We start from the raw sequence: 22,064 nt of genomic DNA on the forward strand, positions 1-22,064 counted from the left end.
TACTATGATTATATGTCTGCAGATTGTGATTTTGGCTTGAGTCAACATTATCAATAAATATAGATGATTCACACACACTGTATTTTAATCTGACTTACACCAGAAAGGTGAGAAAAAAATCACTCCTGAAAAGCCAAGTGCTTGGAAGATCCCCAGTAAGAAAATTTGTTTTCCACAGGAAGATTTCAGCATGGCTCAGGTTTTTCTGAAAGGAGCAACCAATGAAACATTTCTTTGTTAGTCAGCAAGCGTGAAAAGATTTGCTCACAGCTTTGTTGTATGTGGCAAAAGCAAATATGTAAAAATTCTACGACGATCAATCTTACCTTAGGAGAGACCCTCACTGATGGCTTATGATGAATCAGCGATCACTATGAATTATTTTTATTTTTAATAAAAATTCCGAGTAACCCTGGGATCTTGGGTCTGGCAAAGAAAGGAGGAGAATGTGGAGGGATTAGAAATCCGGACTCTAAAATAAAAGAAGCTAGCCTTGCACAAACAGCATGTGATAGTTGTGGCGTGTGGTAGGGAAGGTGCCAATTTCAAAGAAAGCTGAATGCCTGAAAGTAGTATCTGGGTGGAAATCCAGTTACTCAGAGGTATGGTGGCAATAGAATTACTGACTTTTAATTCCGCTGCGCATTTAGATCTCTATGAGCTGGAGAAACACCTGGAAAAGAATCAAATGGACCGGAGTTTTGTTTTAGCAGGTCTAAAACCGTAATAGTCAGATGGGACTTCTTCATGTTCTTATTCTCATTCGGTGCGTGCGTGTGTGTGTGTGTGCGTGTGTGCGTGTTGAATATGCGACCACTGGCAGCAAGGAGGTGGATTGTGGAGATAGAGTTTTAATTTGGGGGTGATGTAGAAGTCAAAGATATTTTTGTAACATATCCGGCAGAATGGATGGCCTACCTCTATGTATACGTTGGCGGAAATATTTTCTAGCTGTTTCCAACCAGTTACTACTGATTCATGGGTGATGTAGAATGAAGAAATAATCTTATTGTTTAAAAACCTAATAAAAAAGAAGGATCATTCATGGTAAAGAGGAGAGACGGAGACAAAATAACTCATCTGTAATGCAGATTTATTAATAGTCATTCACTGATTTTCAGGAAAATACTCTTCACGTAACCTTGACTTTATTAAGGAGTCCTTAAGGTGCATTTGGAAGACAGATAATGAGTTTGGGGAATAGCCTTATCTACATCAAGCTAATCTTTAACAGCTTGGAAAGGAACTAGCATAAAGTTTTCCAATTTGAGTGGCAGAAACATGTTAAGATGAAACCATTTAAAACGTCCTTTTAATATGAAGACTTTACAGTACATGACAATGTTTTTATAAGCATGCTTCGTGGAGCAGTGGGAACATAAAATAAATAAGAAATATAGAAAACTGTGGAGCCCTAATACTATTCTTGAGGGTCAAATGAATTGCTAGTTAAGAGAATAAAGCATTCTACTGTCTGAGACCTCTGAGTGGCACTTTGTATCTGGGTTAATAAAAAGCAAGTCAGACGTCCCCAGGGGGAAAAGAGTGTTTCATTCACGTTGGCTGTCTCCTTTAAAGGGAGGGACAATCTGAAGGGAGGGATTTTGAATGGCATGTCATTGTCGAGACTGCACATGCCACATTGTCAGGCCTTCTATGGAGAGAAATCGGCAGGAACCTTTCTGACCCTTCGCAAGTGTAGGACTGTGTCTGTGTGGGTGTGCGTCAGAAGGCTGAGAGCCAAAAGAAAGGAGGATAAAAAGAAAACTAATTGAGAAGTATCTTTCTAATGAGACAGCTCATATTTACCCATGGGCTGATTCCCAAGTTCAGATTTTTCTCCTTTAGTGAAAATGCGAGTTCCCTTCTTTAGCATAAGAGCATAGCCTCCCCCCCCTCCACCCCACCGGGCCTCCAGCTTCTATGCAAAAGTTACCTCACACTCCAAGTTGAAATAGGCTACAGTTTTCAAAGCTTTGAACGTGTTCATTAGCTAAGCTTTTCATTCATGTTGTTGCTGATAACCTTATTTTAAGCCTTTTTGTGTATTTGTTTGTTGATTGGTTTTGTTTTGCTTTTTCTTCCCCCACTTGCCTCAAGGCGCTTGGGTTATCTCCTTCTTCGGTCTTCAGTCCTCAGAAATGTAGGATTTTACCAAGAGTTCAAGAATTCGCTTTCCCTGCCCATCATAAGATATTCCCGAAACTTGCCCAAGAGATTGAAATGCTCTCTTGATTTTTTTTTTCTAATCCTGGCACAAAATCGTTTCTTCATCTTAATAAGACCCAAATGGATAATTTGCAGGTCGTACTGAAGGCTAAAAAGGGCCCTTACAGATTTATCCGCGGTTGCTGAGATGTGAATGTAGTTGTGAGAAAAGCAAGAAACCATTTTTCCTATGGGCCTCGGAAAATTCGGTCAGGGGTAAGAAAGTTGGGATTTAGTGATTTGACTGAGCTTTCTTCTTCCTTTAAGAAGCAAGTGATAATTCATCTGCAGACACACCTTTCTTTGCTCTGTTGTCAATAGAAAAGTTGTTTTGCTAATGGTTATCTGTCTACAAGTCCTTGACCTGCTTGTAAACACATTTCTGCAGGAAAACCCTGGGCCGTGGCCTCAGGACTTTGCGTCAACAAGAGATAAAGTGACCACAACTTAACCTGAGGTGGCCTGGAGTGCCCTCTGCTGCCCCTTGACCAAGAGCTTCCCTAATCTCTCTGCTGAAGGAACAGACGCCTTGGAGGGCCGGCCATTTACACACCATGACCTGCCCTGCTTAAGGGTTCTTGCCCCTACTCTGTTTGTAATAATTGTACATATCCCTGCCAGGGAGCCATTTTAAACCGTCTTTCCATTAACTGGGACAGTGGGGAGTTCTACTGGCTGATGAAAGTTGGTCAGATCTGCATCTTTACAATTCTGATTGACCTGGCACAAAAGGGAAAAAAAGAAAAGAGGGTCAAATCCATTGATTGGCGTCTGAACTGTCATATGTGGCCACCTTCATCCCGCAATATTTTGACTGAAATGCAACACTTTTTAAAGACACCAAACATTAAAATCATTGTGTGTGTGTGTGTGTGTGTGTGTGTGTGTGTGTGTGTGTGTGTGATGAGTTAGGTTTATAGCCCTGGGCAAAATCATTTTCTACCTCAGTTTCTATTTCCGTGTGCCCTCCCCCTGCGGTGAACCTCACTCCCTCCCTCCAGAAATTCTCCCCACCTTCTCCTTCCACCCTTTTCCTGTTTTGTTTTCTCTTCTCTTGAAACACCCCTCCCTACCTTTTTAGAGTTAACTTGTCACAACAAAGCATGGCTCCCATGTTTCTGAAAGGTCAGGTTTCCAGGGGAAATCTGTGTTAGTCTCATCTACCAGCCGAGTCTATTCTGCGCCTCCTCAGGCCAACCGTTTTCTCCCTTTGTGAAGTTTTCTGAGGATGGGCCCTTCTTTCTCCAGTCCCCTTTTCAACGGCGACTTTCCTAACTTCTCTCATCCTTGACTCAGTATTCTTTCTTACCTCAGATGTGGCTCAGATTTGGCCTGTTGAAAATTAAACGTACACTGTTAACCGGTACCTATTCCTGGACACGTTTCAGAGTAGCGGAAATAAAATGGCACCCAGCTTCTGTCCTCCAGAAGCGTTGCAGTTTTGATGGATCTAAAGCGACGATCTAACTAGTAAATGGAAGCCCGATAAACCATTTGCGCATCAAAGGAGTGTAAAAATATGTGTTCTGTGTGATGCGGAGTTGTTTTTTTTTAAAGTAAATCGATAAACTCATTTGTTCGTTACAGCACTTCACGGGTTATCTGCTGGGGTTTATGTTTATGTTTCATGTCTCAAGCACATTCTCAAAGTTACACATGAGCAAAATATTTTGGTGTATTTTCAGTGGCTGAGGTCACGGTTCAGTTCGCTTCATACGGGCTATAGCTTTTATTATTTGTATGCCCCGGAGATGATTTAGTCTTTACTTGGGTAGACATAAATTAAGAGGGAAGGTCAAAAGTGCTGTTTTGCATTTGTTCATATGAGTGATTAGAATACTGATTCTTTTTCTTTTTTCTTTTTTTTTTTTAAGGGGGGAGGGACAGAGAGAGAGAGGGAGAGAGAGAATCTTAAGCAGGCTCCACGCTTAACACAGAGCCCCATGGAGGGGTTTGATCTCACGACTGTGAGATCGTGACCGGAGGCCAAATCAAGAGTTGGATGCTCACTCGAAGGAACCATCCAAGGCGCCCTTGGAATACTGCTTCTTTATCAGTTTTTTCGTATTTATGTCATAAGCCTTTGATACGACGATCTACTTCTCTCCTTTGTAAGGGGGATATGATTGGCAAAGACTTTTTACAAAACATAACCAAAATCTGTGCAGAAGACTGTACCAACTAAAGTTGTGCAGCTCAGCGATTTATCACAAAATGAACATCCATGTAATTCTCACCCATGTCAAGAAATAGAGCATGACCAGTGTCCCTGATTTTGCCCCCCCCCCCCGATTACCACCTCCTATCTCCTATGGCTCTTTCTGAAGGTAATCATTACCTTGGAATTTATATAATCACCTTGTTTCTTTATACCGCCTGTGCATGCGTCCTAAACGCTGCTGTTGCATTTTTTTTCCGTCTTCTGTGAATGGAATCCAGCAGCATTTATTCTTTTGTGTCTGGTTTCTTTTGACCAACACTATCTTTGTGGGACTTTTTCTGTGTGTCTGTGCTACAGTTTATTCATTTTTGTTGCTAACTAATATTCCATTGTATGAATACACCATGATGCATTTACTACTAATGCGTATTTAAGCAGTTTCCACATGTTTTGTATGCATCCATTGGTACGGTTATGCAGTTTTTCACTTTCACTTGATTAATGTTGTGAAGACAGCGATTACTTCAAATATGAAACCTACCTTGAATACTTGAATTAACCGAAATTGGTTATTGGAGATGATCATGTTTATATTTGGCCGTATTCAGTTTTCTAAAATTTTAGCTTTTAAGTACTATAATTTTCCTTTCTTGTAATCAGATTTTGGTGCATGTTAAAGCCATGCTTTCTTCTGTAAAAAGAGACAGATAATAAGTTTCTCTTTTCCTCCTCTGTGAAAGAGTGTGAGATGGGCATAATTTCTTCCCCAAAAGTTTGATGGAATTCCATGATGAAGCCATTTGAAACTTAGTCTGCCTTTCTTTTTCCTTTTCATTTCCTTCCTTCTTCCCTTCTTTCCTTCCTTCCTTCCTTCCTTCTGTTCTTCCTTATTCCCTCCCTCCCTCCCTTTCTTCTTCCTTCCTTCCTTCCATCCTTCCTTCCTTCCATCCTTCCTTCGTTCCATCCTTCCTTCCCTCCTTCCCTCCGTTCTTCCCTCCTTCCTTCCTTCCCTTCCTTCCTTCCTTCCTTCCTTCCTTCCTTCCCTCCCTCCCCCTTTCTTCTTCCTTCCTTCCTTCTGTTCTTTCTTTCTTTCTTTCTACCTTCTTTTCCTTCCTCTTCTATGTCTTCATCTTCTCATCTTTGTCTCCTCCTTCTCATTTTCTTCTTTAGTTTAAGAGCCCTTCAAAAATTCTCACATCCTTTTTTTAAATTGTAGAATGAAGTAAATACAGCTGCTGCTTTAAAAAAATTTTTTTTTCAACGTTTATTTATTTTTGGGACAGAGAGAGACAGAGCATGAACGGGGGAGGGGCAGAGAGAGAGGGAGACACAGAATCGGAAACAGGCTCCAGGCTCTGAGCCGTCAGCCCAGAGCCCGACGCGGGGCTCGAACTCACGGACCGCGAGATCGTGACCTGGCTGAAGTCGGACGCTTAACCGACTGTGCCACCCAGGCGCCCCACAGCTGCTGCTTTAAAACCTGTTTCTGATGATTCCAAATTCTGGAACCCCTAATAACCTATGTCTACTGTGTTTGTTCCACATAGTTTTGAATTCCTCGTGGGCCTGGTCATGTTTCTGTCTGATATTACGTTCGAAAATTATCTGTTGAAATAATTTAAAGCTTGCATGATTTTATCTTCTTCCAAAACAACATATGTTTTCCTTTGACAGGTCCTGGGGCCTTCTTGCACTCTGGTATAATCTTAACGATATTCCTAGAATTAAGATTATTTAAAGAGTCTTCAAGTAGACGGATTTTTAGATTTCATTTGGCTGTTCTAGTTGTCCTTAGTGGGAAGTTTTTACCAAGTTCACTAGTGCACTTGAACCAGAAGCCTGGACAATAATATTTATCCCCCATTAATACCTAATAAATAAGAGATAGCTCTACTGCCTTCAGTCCTTCCCTTTCAAAAGAGGAAACTTATCATCATTACTCCAGTTGGAAATTTATACTAACTTAAACCTTCTGTATTGTGACAGACATTAATGAACTGCTTTAACCATTCTCATATCTCTCCCTGTCCAGTCAAACACGAATTATTTCCAACTTTGCGGCTACCAGTTAAAAGAGTCTTGTCCTTCCTCATGGATCTGAACCGTCCTTTGGGGAAGTCAGTGATTCAAAAAATAAAAATTAAAATTAAGTTTCCCTCATTTGCAGATTGGGTGCATTTGGGATTATTCCTTTTATTTGGAAGATACAAACTTAATTAATTGTCGGGAAAAATGTTTATGTTGAAGAGAGATATGATTTTTTTTTAAATCTTCTTTGAGAAATGGCTTCCCAATATTCTAAAAAAGGTCATCCAACCTTTCTCATGGTTTGGCTCTGCTTGATTTATTATAGAGTGATGGCGGAACTAGGGGTGAGCCCATCTCAGAGAAATCTATTTCATTCCAAAACAAATCTGAAATATTACATACGACCTGTATATTGTACACTGAAATAGTATATACTGAATAAATGTATACTGAGACCTTAAAAGTCCTTTCATTTTTTAATTTTGGGAATAGTTTGGTTATAAGGAAGAGAAACCGTTCAAACTAACACATACAAAGGGAAAAAGATAATTTATTAAGAGAGCTCACAGAATCAAAGGCTAGATATGAAACCATATTTCATTTCCATCTTGGCGTGAGGACTGGGAAGTTGGGAACCAACACAAACCGAGTGGTTCTGTGGGACCCGTGAGATGTTACCATTGTTTCTTTCACAACTGCTCCAATTTCCACTTTCTCTTTTATAGAATAACTTCCTCAGTTTAGGCAAACAAAGGGGGGGGGGTCAGGACCATTGCATGTCTGTATTAATCACTTCCCAGCTCATTCAGTTAATAGAGGTTTACTAGCATTTCTCTGCCCTGTTTCTATATTTCTAAGAGAACAATCTCATGAGGTCAGATCGGGTCAGCTGGGCATCCATAGCTCAGTGATCTATGGCCAGAGTGCCAAGAAAATCTACCTAGGGATCTGAATGTTAGTATAAAGAGAAGCTCCGAGAATAAGAGGTGAGACCTAAAATTGTACATTAGTTTTCTGTGTCCCTATTATTAATTTTAAGTAAATATAAATAAATAGTAAAAAGTAAAAAGTAAAAATAAATAAATAGAAATAAACTTTTCCCCAAATTTATTCCTAAGACTATGTTTGTATCCTTTTATTCTCAGGTTCTTTATTCTTGTTGTCGTTGGTTCATATGTGAGTACCCTTCTTTTCTCTAAATAATCCCTCCTCATGGAAACCAATTTGTCAATAAATTTCATATATATATAAAAAAAAAAAATAATCCCTCCTCTCCTGGGCCCTTTGCTTCAAGCTACCAACATCCCCAGTCTTTTTAGTGGACTTCATTTAAGCTACATTTCAAGGCCGCTCCAACTCTATCTCGTTCTATCTTTATAGATACCCTTAGAAAACAATATTTTTCCCCACTTAACTCTTTCTCCTGGTTAGTTCCTCCATGCACCAAGGACAGCGGATGATGGATTCTGTAGTTTAATGAATGGGCCACATCAGGGAACAGATTAAAAGATTAGACACCGCACAACAACTTGACCATTTTGATGATTCCATTTGAAACCAGGATTTGTCTTTTTCACCATTCTGCATCAATCAGTTTAAAGAAAACTCTATGAAGGAGATTGCAACCAGCCAAGGCACAACTATGGTAAGACATAGTGGCCATAGAAGAGAGTTTTAGGTTTTAGTGGTGGTGGTGGTTAGGGGATGTGGTCACTCTGGTGACCTATGCTTCACGGAGGCCCACATGGAAGGGAAAAAGAACATAGCCATCAATTTATCAGCTTAAAATATGGCTTCTCCAGAACCTCTCCCAGGGTTATTCCTTTGCCTAGAACGTAGCAAAAATGGCAGCATGGTGAGTTAACACTTTCATTAAATCTTGGCGGTTTCCTCACAGTGCCCAATATTGACCACCTTCCCATATATGTCACAGAGGTGCAGTTAGGGTCTCAAGTGCAATTTATTCCTAAATTAGGAATAGGTATTCTTAAGTGGGTATTCATAACTCAGGCACTGCCCCATATACGTGGAATATAAGGATATTTAAAGCATCTGCTTTGCATGTATCAAAGCAATCTGTGCTTTTATTTTGACTTACAAATCAATACATAATTTAATTTACATTTAGGCAGCAAATGAATGGCTTAAGCAATATTATATTCAATTATAATATGCATACATTAGGAAATCTTATTAGAATCTTCCATTTCTTTTTTTGTTGCTTGTCTTTCTTGATAAAATAAGATGTTATATAGTGTTGGTTGCTGGTTTGCACTATATTTTGGTATTCTCCCTGATCAAACATCCTTAACATATGTATTAATATTTTCTTTAATTGATTTTTGAACCTATCTTTTCTTTCCGCATCTGTAACTTGGAGACTATATATGTATATGCAGCTTCTTTAAATGCTGAATTACTGGGTCCTTTGAAAGAAGTTAGAGAGCGAAAAAACTAAAATTTGCCGTCTTGGTTAAGCTTGTAATTCCTGAGCCGAATTCCGGAACTACCCTGGCTTGTCTCACTCTGTCCTTCTTTATGCTGGAAATTCCTCTGGACTTCCAAGTGGTTTTCTTGTCTCCAGTTTTCAGAGTTTGAAAACTTTAATTTGGGAAGCTTCTGGAGCAATTGAATGCATAATACCGAAGGAAGCAAGGTTTTCTGTTTTGGTTTGCTTTTGCTTTCTAATGTACGTGAGACCCTTCAGCCCACTTGAAATCTCTGAAGAGTGAGCCAATATTGCCTGCCACGTTCATCTTGAAACGCTTCTATTCTTGAAATTACCTTTTCATTGGTTTCCTTGACATTTCGTTCTTGAATCAGCTCCCAACAGCCTAAATTCTCAACATTTTAAGGTCTTATTTATCAGGTGTTCCTTCTTTGCCAACCTTCTAAATTTAATGGGCCGTGCATCTTGCTATGTTATTCATCACGTTTACTTTTTTTTTTTTTTTAATCTGGACATTTACAATATTACTCTGTCTCCTTGTTTGCCATTTGTCTCCATTTCCACCCTCATTTACAATGACTATCTTCTTAGAGATAGTTTCATGCCTTAAAACCCTCCCCAAATGCCATCTGTTTTCCCATAATTTGCAAAAGAAATTCCAAGAATTTCGTATGAGAATCAAGCATTTTCTGGCCCAATTTACCTATTTTATGTTCTAATGTTCTCTAAACTTCCCACACCCCAGGCATCCACGAAAACCATTCATGTGCTTTCAAATTTCCTGTTGTGGTGGGCAACTGGTCCATTCCTGGAGTTCAGTGTCTTAATCTGACTATTAGAATCATATCCATGCTCTTTAACTGTTTTCTATGTTTATGTGTATTTTACCACAATCATAGAAGAATTTTCATTTGGAGGGTCTCAGATCAAATGCAACCATCTGATGGAAGCCTTCCCAGTCCCCACTACTTCTGGGTCCTCTGTGTTTGCATAGCATACTACATGTGTCTTTAAGTTACCGGTATCATGTTCTGTTTTACATTATGTTTGTTTATACAGCTATCTCCTTCATGGAAATACACGCTGCTTGTGTGTTTCTTGATCCCTCCCAGCTCCTAGAGAAAAAAATACCTTGATTACATGAAGCCTACAGTGCACGATGTGAAGGGGCAGAACTACTCTAAGGTGCAATGAATGGAAACTATGTTGGAAGGGAAGCTAGAGAGAAGACAGTCAAGTAAGTATCTTGGTGGGGAAGAATCTGGAAAGGCTAATCTCTAATCTCTCATTCCCCAACAATTATTACCATCCATTATGACTTACTAAACTAGGAAGTGTATTATTAAAAGTAAGAGATCTTGAATTTGGATCCATCCCTATAAAATCAAAACCAGAATGGAATTCTTGCAAGGAATAGTTAATTTCATGAAACTGGACACATAGTGCAGACGTTAAGAAAATCTAAGCAACTCTGGCCAAATTCTTCTAGAGTGAATTGCCCAAAATTATGTGGATAGGTACAGAGACTACAATTAACAAGGCGGGGGGGTGGTGGTGGTAAATAATGGACCTGGAATACTTATTTGGCACTTTTAGGAAGGGATGGCTTTTATTTGTGTGCCGTTGACCAAAGAATTTTTCTTCTCTCTTTGGAAAGGGCGTTGAACTGAAATACAAAATGTAGGTTGGGACGTGAAGAAGGGAAGCCAGATAAACCAAATTCACCCTGGGGCGTCAGTCTTATCCTGAACCTAAAAGACCCTCACTCATATAATATCTACACAAAGTAAGCAGTTTACAAATATTTCCAAAGGCTTGTTCTCAGAATATCCTGTCTGAAGCCTTAGCTCACCATCCCAACACCGGTATGTAATTCTTCACAAGATGACTCTCTCCTCTTTCCTTAAAATCTTCTCTTTAATAATCTCTTCCCCTCATTTCAAAAATAGGGAGTCGGCATATGCTGTGCTTTGTGGCCGTAAGTGCAATATCCGACAAAATAAAGCTTAACGTAGCTTTCTAGCGAAGGCAATTAAGAGAGAAAGCCATCTTTTTTCCCTCTGTAAACCATAACCAAATGTTGTCTCCAGAGGAAGACATGGCAAATTATTTTGTGAGACTTGTCCCTCACCATTCAACATTAATAACGCTCAATGACAAGAGTTAGGGTTAGGGTTAGGGTTAGGGTTAGTAATGTCACAACTGGTGGCCCTTTCTCAACAGTGGAGTTATTGATATATGCACGTGGCATTTACTAAAAATCCTAATTTCAAAATGTCATCTCTGAAAGACCTCTTCATGTTCTTTCTAGAGACTATCAACTGTGAGAAGACGATACCATTGCTACCTTCTTAAGGGTGAGTTTTTCTTGTTTTCTTGAAATGTCTCAAATTTTTAAAGGTCTCTGACAAGAGCTAAGACCTTTCAGACCCTGGCTTACTTACATCAAATTACATTGGGCTACCAGAGGCATACATATGAGGGCCTCGAGGTGAAATGGTTACTTTTATGTGTCCATTTGGCTGAGCCATGGACGTTGCATCAAACGTTATTTTGAGTGTTTTCATGAGAACGTTTTTTAGTGAAACTGACCTTTACACAACAGACCAAGTAAAGCAGATCGTCCTCTTTAATGTGAATGGGCCTTATCCAAACAGTGGAAGACCTGAAAATACAAATCAGACCCTCCTGTGGGTAAGAGGGCACTCCTCTGGCCTGACGGCCTTCAAGCTGAGACACGGTGTTTTTCCTGCCCTCAGACTGGAAATCGAAACCTGGGCTCTTTTTTAGGTCGCTAGCTTGCTGGCCTTTGGACTGGCTACGCCACTCGCTCTCCTGGGTCTGGGGCTTGCCAGGGGTGCATCTTGAACTTCTCAGCTTCCGTAACCACATGAGCCAATTCGTCAAAGTAAATCTCTGTGTCTCTTTCTCTCTCTCTCATCTCCCCCACCTCTAGAGCAGTACAACTGGAAACACGAAGCCATTTTAAACAGTAGATCTCCATAACCAGTGCATCCATAGTTCTCTAAAACACATCGGAAAACACACACACACACACACACACACAAATTTCATGCTGATATCCAAATCAGGCTCTCAATACGTATGTTCAACTGTTGCTTTCATTTTGCAAGAAAAAAAAAACATTCCTAGGGACAGAATTAAACCTAGGAATATACTCTTCAGATGAAAAAGCGTGATTACATTTACTGATTCAATAGTGTCCCCTTTAAAAAAAAAAAAAAAGACAAAACGTTCGCATGTATGTGTGTTTATACACCTTACTGTTTAAGCTACAAATAAGCCACGGGCGTTTAAGTGCAGTTGTGTTTGTGAGTTAAAGCGAGAAGAGCAAACATATCATTAGCTCTCCAACCATGTGATTATATGGTCTTAGCATGACTCATGGTGAAACATGACAGCTCGTATGAACACTAGATATTCACAGAGAGTAATGTGTAAAAGATACTTTTCTGTAATTGGTCCCAGGGCAAAGGGCTGATAGCTTGTATAAAAGCCTCTAGATATGCATTTGGTCTGGCTTCTAATTAGTGAAGCAAAAAAGAGCTGAACTTTGGAAATTGTGATGAGTCCGTGATCTTTTTTTTTTCCTTTAAGGAAATAATCACTTTGCCCTTGAACTCCAAAAGGCCTTGAAATCAACTGATTCTCCTCTTAAGCTCCTTAACAAGCATGGGGATTAGAGGCAAGCAGTGTAGAATGGTTCATATTAGATATAAATGATAATGGACAATAGAAATTCACCTATGAATAAAGTATAGGCACTCTGAGCAAGTTCCTTTTACTGAGTTTATTATTTTTTTTTACAAGATATTGTGATTCCCCTGTTGCAAAACCATGTGTGATGCAGATTGATGATAAGACCACTGGAGAGACTGAAGTCAAATGCAGAGTTCTACTTAAGAGCAGTTCTTTGTAAAACGTTGTCAGCGGTGAAAGCGTTATGTTAATTAAATCGAATGTATCCTGAAAACCGAAATATAATAAAAATCACTGCTTATATATTTATCTCTTTTTTATTAAAGTGAATCAGTGAAACCCCATCACTTCTTTATTGCTGTAAAGAAATAAAATTGTGAATGAAAAAAAAAAAAGAAAGAAATCACCCCAGCCTTCTCATTTCTAGTCCCGAATCCTGTGCATGTCTTAAAACGCAGTTCTTAACTATACCAGGAAGTAAATAAATACTACATCCAAGAGGTCTCTCTGTGCCATATCCATTTTGGGCAAGATTCTGCTGATCTGTGTGTGTAGTTCTTTTCCTGACTGCTGATCCCATTCTCACCCCTTGAATGAAGAGTTTGACTTAGTGTCGTTCACCTTGAAGGGAGACAACGTTCTGCACAGTCTGAAGATGCGGCATGAATTACCTCTCCCTCTGCCACCCACCCCCAAGAAGAGAATAAAGTGTAATGGAGCAAGGAAGAGGGTGGGAGAGGGAAGGACAGAGATGTGAAATACAGCAGGTTTGGGAAAAGGATATAGCCTTTGTGATTAATATTAAAGTTCTGGGCTCACAGACATCAAATTTTATTCTCTCTTCCTGAGATTTGGATGAACCTTACCATACCTGGCTTGGAACAAGAGTGTCAGATTAAGTGATGCTAAATATCAGGGATGAAAATGTCTTTACATTTTCTGCTTCTTCTAAAACCCTAAAGGTCCCATTGAGTATCAGAAAAGATCCTGCAGGCTTCGTAACTCGTCAATATCATACACCCCTTTGACCTGCCCGGACTCTCTGTTCTTTTTCTCCCATCTTGCCTACATAGTCTCTTTAACACATGTTTGGATTGAATAAAAATTTCTTTTTAAAACGTATTTATTTATTTATTTATTTATTTTGAGGGGGGGCAGGGGTTGAGAGAGGGGGAGAGAGAGAATCCCAAGCAGGCTTCATACTGTCGGTGCACAGCCCGACACGGTGCTCAGTCCCACAGACTGTGAGATCATGACCTGAGCTGAAATCGAGAGTTGGACGCTCAACCGAATGACCCACCCGGATGCCCTGGATTTAATAAGTATTTAGATGCATTGATAGACTTTTCACTTCAAAGTGAATCTGAGGCTTCGTTGATCAAGTTTTAACTCTACAGAAGTTTCTAGCACAGTAGGTCAACTATAGTTATGTATTTAGCTCATATATACTGAACATATGTTGTGTGCCAAGCGCTGTGTTAGGGCTGAGGATGCAAAGTTGAGTAAGGCACGGTCACTGGCCTCAAGAACCGAGTGACTGAGGGTATAGCCAGGATGCCAGCCAGGTACGAAGTCTGCCATGGCAGATGGGAAGGGCAGGTTCAGGGAAAGTTGGTGAGAGGCCTCTGTATTTTTTATATGAGTGGAGAGGACTGTGGCAAACTAGGGAGTGGACTGCATGTTTACAGGGAGCAGTTGAAAATTAGCTCCAATCTTTGCTATGTAGGAATGCTAGGCAATCACACCAGATCTCCTGTGGGTATAGAAAGCTGGCGTATTTTATTAAAAATTGTAAAGAAATTTCACCAGTTCAATTTTTTAAAACATTTTCACAAAACATGGTTTGTGCCCTTCGTTACAAGGGTTGCCCATCCATTCAATTTAACCTCATCATGCTATTACTGACTATAATTGGGATCCTTTTCACATCAATGTAGAATATAGCTATTCCTCATCAACAGTGGCTTTTCCAAGAAGGACATCTGACCTGGGAGGTTTCCAGTTTATTCGTCAGGATGGTGGGGGGGGGATGTGATGCAATAAGAATTGACTCCATGATTGCGGTGGTTTGCAACAACACAAATGTATTTCTCACTTCCATTATAAATCCATTACGTAGGTAGCAAACGTGTTCCAGGTTATCTTCTCTTTGGGCCCAGGCCCATAGACTAGCCTCTCTCTACAATATTAGTGGGCATGAAGAGCAACGGAAAAGAAACACACCCTGTGTCTTAAGTTTTCTGCTTGGAATCGACACCCAATACCTTGAATCACAATACATTTGCTAAAGCAAGGCACTTGGCCACGGGTTGGGGAAGTAGAGTCTTTACCCACTGAGGTGAGAGAAGTTGACATTTGTGAACAGTAATATGACTGAAAAAGTGCTTTTGACCAGTTCAGCATCATTAAAGAGCTCCCATGGGGAGATAGAGAAATCCTTTGTATCCTCGGGGTTGATTTCCTTTGTGTTAGGAAATCACCAAGTATGGCGGCCCTTCAGTGAAGAGAATAAAAACGAGCATCTGGCTTTTGTTCTAGAGGAAAACGGTGAGACCTGAAATTTGAATACGGTGATAAAGATGGATGTGTTAACCGTCCTATTTAGCAATTTGAACTGGAGGAATTTGGAACCTTGTCAAAGGTTGAAAATGATCAAAAAGAAAGATGTAATGCTCTTTATATGGAGTTATTTACCACTTGTTTACAGATTGTCTATTACTGTTCCATACTATAATAGGAAATTGTTGCCACAGAGCCTATAGGTTTACAAAGCCTGAAACATTTATTATCTGGCCTTGACCTAAAAGCTTATTGATCTCTGACCTCGTTGAAAGGTTACTGTGATTTTTTTGAGCCACAAGTTCATTTGTTCATTAAATAAATGTATATTTATAATCATTATATGCCCAATTTTGTGCGAGATGGTGGCTATATTAATGAACAAAATAGATACGAGTCCTGTCTTTTTGAAAATTATAATTTAGTGAGAAGACATATTAAACAATCACCTAAATGAATAAAAAAAAAAATCACGTGAAGTCATGTGAGGCAAAGAATAAGGGCTCACAGGCACGCAAAATAAAAGAAACTAATTTAAATTGGGAAGTTCACCACATCTTTCTATGATCCGGAGCGGAGATTTGGAATCTGAGTTAACTAAGTGGTGATTCTGTCAGGTGCAGAAGTCCTAAGAAAGTAGAAAGCATACCACGTATAAAGAAATGAAAGGCATTTAGTCATGCTAGTGTGAAATAACAGACTCTCGAGGCTGCAGTTCTCAGGAGAGTTATGGAAGGTAAGATCAACAGAACCTGGTTGCATCAGAAACACCCACAAGTGAGAGCGGAGAACTAAGAAGGACATTTAGTTTCCGACTTCCCCGGCAGGGTGGATGGTTGATGAAATAGGAACATCAATGGAACCAAGTTTGGAAAGAGGGTTTGTAAAGAACCTAAGTTTATTCACAGACGTGGTGAACATCCCAGTGAAGATGAGCATTGGAGTCTAAATCTTCTAGTTAAATCTTTGAGCTTAAGAACAATTTGAGTAACCCGCATAGATCAGAGCCTGTACAAGGAAACTATACAGAGTGAAGAGGCTTGGGACTGAGTCTTAAAGACTCTCAACACGTCGTAGCTGAGTTGAAGAGGATAGGAGAGGGCCAAGGCAAACCCGAACATCGTTTCACAGAAACCAATGGAAGACGGTGTTGGAAGGAGGAAGGGATCCTCAGATGTGCTATTAGGACATTAAACGAGAAACTTGTGACAGTGATTGTGGTAAATGCTCCAGATGCACCGCCCTCAGAAACGACTGTGGAAAATGACAACAATGGTTGCAAGGGGATTTGGGTGGCACCACCGTGAGTCAGTCACAGCAGAGGAGAGGAGATTCTTTCAGAAGACTGACTATAATTCCTGCAAAGGTCTCTAGCATCTTCTCTTTCAGACTGAGTAAATACTCCTGGAGAGAGTCCTTGAGAACCTCTGAAGAAGATGTGAAATCCTGACACTTATGAGAAGCGGCTCAGAGTTGCAACGATTTAATATTTAAATAGTTGGGGCACCTGGGTGACTCAGTTAAGCGTCCGACCCTTGGTTCCAGTTCAGCTCATGATCTCACGGTTCATGGGATTGAGCCCTGTGTCCAGCCCTGGGCTAACAGTGCAGAACCTACCTTAGTCTCTCACCACCTCTCTCTCTCTCTCTCTCTCTTCCTCTCAAAATAAAGAAATTAAAAAAAAATAAATAAACGTTACATTGTTATTGTTATTTTATTTTGTTCTTCACTTCATATAAGTTAACCAGAGCTTCTCTTGCTAAAAATTAACAAACAGTTGAAAACTTCCATGAAGTGTTTTGCACACATAAGAATCAAGGGGCTGGTGAACTATGCACAGAAAGATGAGATCAACCTCCACACCAAACTAATTCATCCAAGAAAAGAAGTCAAAGGCTGAGGTGACCAGGAAAATATCATCTCGCCAGAATTGGTAGGAATCCTGTGGAAGATGGTGGACTTTGTGTGGAAAGTGTAATGAGTATTTAAATAATTTTATCTATATTTTGAGGACAAGTGTAGTTACTCTTACAATGGGATATAAAAATATGGATTTTTTTTTCTTTTCTCAAGGACGTGTAAATAAGAGAGGCGGCGAATGTAAAAGCCTTTAAAACTTTCAAGTCAGTAGAAGGGAGTTCAGACACTTTACAAACAAGATGAGTGTACATAATTAAAACTCTCAGGCGAATCAACGGCACAGTGACTGAGTTGAAAAATAACCCAACAGGGCAAACTTTGTTCAAGAAAGACAGAAGACTTACAGGGATGATTCTTGTTTATTTTAGAGTGTTTCTTCAGGAATTGGCTTTGCTTTAAGATATATTGTTCATGTTACTTTATGATGCTGTATTTCAGTCCCCCAGGTTATGGATGTCGCTGCCTTGCTAACCATGATTTTGAAAGTCCTGCTTCTGCTCAGAGGCTCCTCACCATAGTTGGGACGGCTTGTGTCTCAATAGGGTTAAGACAGGAAGGAGTGTGAAGGAGATGTTCCATCTCACATTTTGGTCTTCTGGAAGTATGCTGGAGTCTGGTTTCCTGTCTTTCTCTTGGAATATACTGTGCACAGTCCTCACGGGTCCTTCTGTCTCTTGTTCTCATGCTGTGTTGCCAATCAGTTCACTTTGGACTCACGGCCATCTCGACACATGCAAATCAGATACAGAAAACATATCCAGAGCAAGGCAGTTTATAGTGGTCTCTGATTTAAGTAAACTATGTGAAACATTCAAATGATAGAAAAAAATATACGTATATATAAAATATACATGGGATCTTGGCTTCTCTGGGATAAGGCCATCTAGCAAAGCCCTTGACCTGGCCTTCAAGGCTTTCTCTGTACATTGGATGTTTTTTATTTCCCTGTTGCCTCTTCGTGCTACATTCTTTGCAATATTCCATTTGACTTTCTTTAGTTTCTCAACTGTACCCTGTTCCAAACCGTCTCAGCGTCTTTGTGCAACTGTTCCATGTACCCAAAATGCCCCCATTCACTGCCTACTCTCTGGACCCTATGCATATGGTACCTTACGTGATAAGAGGCACTTTGCAGATGTGATTAAGTTAAGGATTTTGAGCTAAGTAAGGAGATTATGTCGGATTATTCAGAGAGGTCCAAAGTAACCACAAGGGTCTTTATGAGAAGGAAGCGGGAGGATTGCAGGAGGGAAGATCGAAGGATGGAGACAGAGGTCAGAGAGGAGAGAAGATGCAAGGCTTCTAACTTTGAAGATGGAGAAAGGAGCCATGAGCCAAGGAATGTGAGTGGCCTCTAGAAGCTGAACAAGGCAAGAACATGGATTCTCCCCGTGTTTCAAGAAGAAACTAGCCCTTGCCGCCATCTTGATTTTAGCCCAGCGAAATTCATGTTAGACTTCTGACCTCCAGAACCGTAAGAGGTAGGTGTTGTTTTAAATCACAACGTTTGCAGCATTTTGTTGAGGCTGGTCTTTGTTACTAAAAAACGTGAGAGGTGATAGAGGAAGCAGAAGGAGTCAGTTTGTACGTTAGGTTATCCAGTTTCATTTTTGGTTCACCCTGTGCTTTGAGCAGTGATCCCAGGACAGCTCTAACAAGTGTGACCATGAACCCTCCCTCCCCTCTCCCCACTACCCCCAACAGAAGGTGTGCAGGTTCAGGAGCAGTGGGCTCAGATCACTTGCCTCTATCCACACGTTTCAAGCTGGGTGAACGGTGGTCAGGGACAGCCCAACAATGACAAAGCTTTCAGCGTCTCTCTCCAAGGTCAAAATTTGAAATTCACCTGATATTGCAAAGTACGACAAACCCAATGACGTTGGTGAGCACTTAAATAAAGGAGAGCATCAACTTATTATTAAGTGTTTGTCAGAGATCTCAGTTGTAAGCAGCAGACCAGCTCTGGTGGGTTGAAACAGGGAGCACCGACTTTTGAAGCTTCCAGAGAATAGGGGAGAATACGGAAGCGATCTCAGAATCTAGAAGCCAAAAGAAGCCAGGCAGCAGCCTAGACCCGGGCTGTACCATCACAGCTGTGGTCCCACTGAGCCCAGATGCTGTGGCACGCATTGCCACATGCCGGTGGCACTGTCCCCTGTCCCGTGGACTCGGGTGCTGGCACCGCAGCCCTCTCCACCCAGGAAGATTGGCTCTACCTGCTGCCAGCAAAATGAATGACCCTCTTCTCCCCCTTCTGAGCAAACCTGGCTCCCAGTTCAAGTTTCTGCAGGCTACTGGCCGTCTTGGGTCGCATGGCCTTTTCCTTGCTGCAGGAGAAGCAAGGAAAATGACTACCAGTCCCTTTAGCTTCTAAGGTAAGAAGGGGTTTCTGTCTCCCAGCAAGGTTTAATTCTGGAAGGATGGCCAGCGAGAAATAAAGTGAAAAAACTTAAAAATTATGAATGGCAAATGTTCACACAAGCAGCATCCTCCCGTATGCAAGCCGAAGACGGTGAACATCAATTTCAAGTTAATGTCTCGGTTGTGAGACAAAACCCCCTCGATTCGAATTCTTGCTCTGTGACCTTGGGCAACTTATTCAACCTTCCTATGCCAAGAAAAGTGCTGAGCCCATGCCTGGCTCTCAAGACATATTACTTATGATGTAATATAAGACAAATCTATCCCTTTTGTCAAAGTCAGCATAAAGCAGGAATATCTCATGTTTGGGGAAAGTCAGTTTTTCTTGGAAGGAGGGATTATGTTTCTCCTGTTACATTGGCTTTGTGGGGAGTTACTGCTGTTAGCATATGCAACATGATTTCCAGTTATTTTCAATTCTACCTGGATTTTTTTTAAGGCAGCACATGAAAGAGATCTATCGAATTGCTCGATCAATGTAAGTTTATTATTGCTTACCCAAGTGTTTAATAAACCCATCCCTGTCCTGGGTATAGCTTTAAATACCTTCATTGACTGTAACAAAGCAGCTCTTTTCTTCTTGACCAAAGTGGCCATATAAACTATAATTAAGCGCTAATTATGGGCTCTACTAGTCAGGAGAGAGCAGAGTCCGTTTTGTAACCTCCCGAATCAACCTTTGAAGGAGACGTTGGCTGTTGGAAAATAATATAAAATACACAAAATGAGGGGCGCCTGGGTGGCGCAGTCGGTTAAGCGTCCGACTTCAGCCAGGTCACGATCTCGCGGTCCGTGAGTTCGAGCCCCGCGTCGGGCTCTGGGCTGATGGCTCGGAGCCTGGAGCCTGTTTCCGATTCTGTGTCTCCCTCTCTCTCTGCCCCTCCCCCGTTCATGCTCTGTCTCTCTCTGTCCCAAAAATAAATAAACGTTGAAAAAAAAAATTAAAAAAAAAATACACAAAATGAGACATGGGAGCCAAAAAAAAAAAAAAGGTGGGAGGTTGAGTCTCCTTTTTCTCCGCCCCTCCCACTTTTCCTACGATGTGGCCTTTGACCTCACACACCACTTTTCTGTTTTGCGAAAAATAATGATAATAGGAAAATAATCCTTTAAGCGATGGCTCAGTTTTTTACAGCCAAGGAAATTATGATACCTTATGGATAATGATGACATAGAACGACTTTTTAAGTTCTTGCTATTTGAGAAAGCTCAATACTAAATTAGTCCAAATGCATGCAAAGCCAGTTTGAAAGTCACTCTTTGGTTTCTAGATGCCATTGAAGAGTATAATGTGCATTTCCACGAGAACTTTTCGTTGAAGAGAAGTACATGATTCGAGAAGCAGAGAAGCGTGGCTTATTTTGAACACATGTGCATGCACACGTGCACACACACACACACACACACTTCACGCGGCCACCTGCACAACCTTGCAGGCAGCTTGCAAACAATCTCAGTGATCTCACCCGGCTACTTGTCAGGAAGAGCGTCGCGGCCATGGCCGTGTGCATACTTTACAGGAGCTTAGCATAGAAAGGACATATTTAACAGTTTATAACTGTCTCAGTGACAGCAAGTTCTAATTTAAAACTCCTGTGTAATACTTGTTAGGAAGTTTTAATATCAAAAGGCCAGCCAAGGTCTTCCATGAAAAATTTCTAGACAGTGAAAGAAACTAATCCTTTTTAGTTTGGCTTCTCCCTGGCAGTAGGTGATCTAGATTTCATATTTTATATCCATGGTTTGTTAATGAAATTTTCTCCTTTAAATAACAACCAGGAAAAGAAAAAAAAAAAAAGTAGTAATACTTCACAATAAATATTGGGCGTGGAGTTACGTAGAATGCAAAAACACCACTAAAAGTTTTGAGTCCCTTTAAAAAAAATTGTGTTTAGCTATCTTGGGAGAGACTTTTGCTGATTGGATTGCTTAAAGGACGAACACACTGACCGGCTGGCATTGAGATGCTTTGTGGATTTGCATCCCTTGTAAAAGGATTAGCATGATCCCTGCGCTCCTCTTACCAGTTGACATGGGTAACCCCACCCTCACACCTTTACTTGTAAGGAATCCAAGTGCTTGTTACAATTACCTTGGGGGGGGGGGTGTGTGGTCACAGGTGGGGACAAGTAGTTGCCTCCTGGTGATCAAATCCTTCTTGGCAAAAGGCCATTTGCCTAGTTGTCTGGGGCAGGACTGGCTTGCACACCCAAGAAAATGAGAAATGTGATAGCCTCCTTCCTTAGTTGCCTTCTGGAAAAATCTTTGTCTTTCTGCACAAAGCAAGTATGTGTATACCTACAATGCACTGTAACAGGACCATATGCGTAAGCGTGAATGGATGTGAATATGTGTGAGTAAAACGGAGTTGACATGCACAGACAATACTCCAGCAAGCTTTTCTTGTTATGTTAAGAATTATTATTATAATTCTTTTATGACTTGTGAAAATGGCCTAAAAGATGGAACAGTGTTTTCTAGAATATTTATTGTTTCTACGATAATCTCAAAGGACTTGTATCTTATTGAATATTAATCTTCCCTAAAATGAATTACCTGGGCAAAGCTAACAGGACTATTAATAGGGTGATATCTATA

This window comes from Lynx rufus, unplaced genomic scaffold (genome assembly GCF_022079265.1).
Source record: "Lynx rufus isolate CCGP_SWC_20201006 ecotype Redwood Valley unplaced genomic scaffold, mLynRuf1.p SCAF_21, whole genome shotgun sequence".
Taxonomy (NCBI): domain Eukaryota; kingdom Metazoa; phylum Chordata; class Mammalia; order Carnivora; family Felidae; genus Lynx; species Lynx rufus.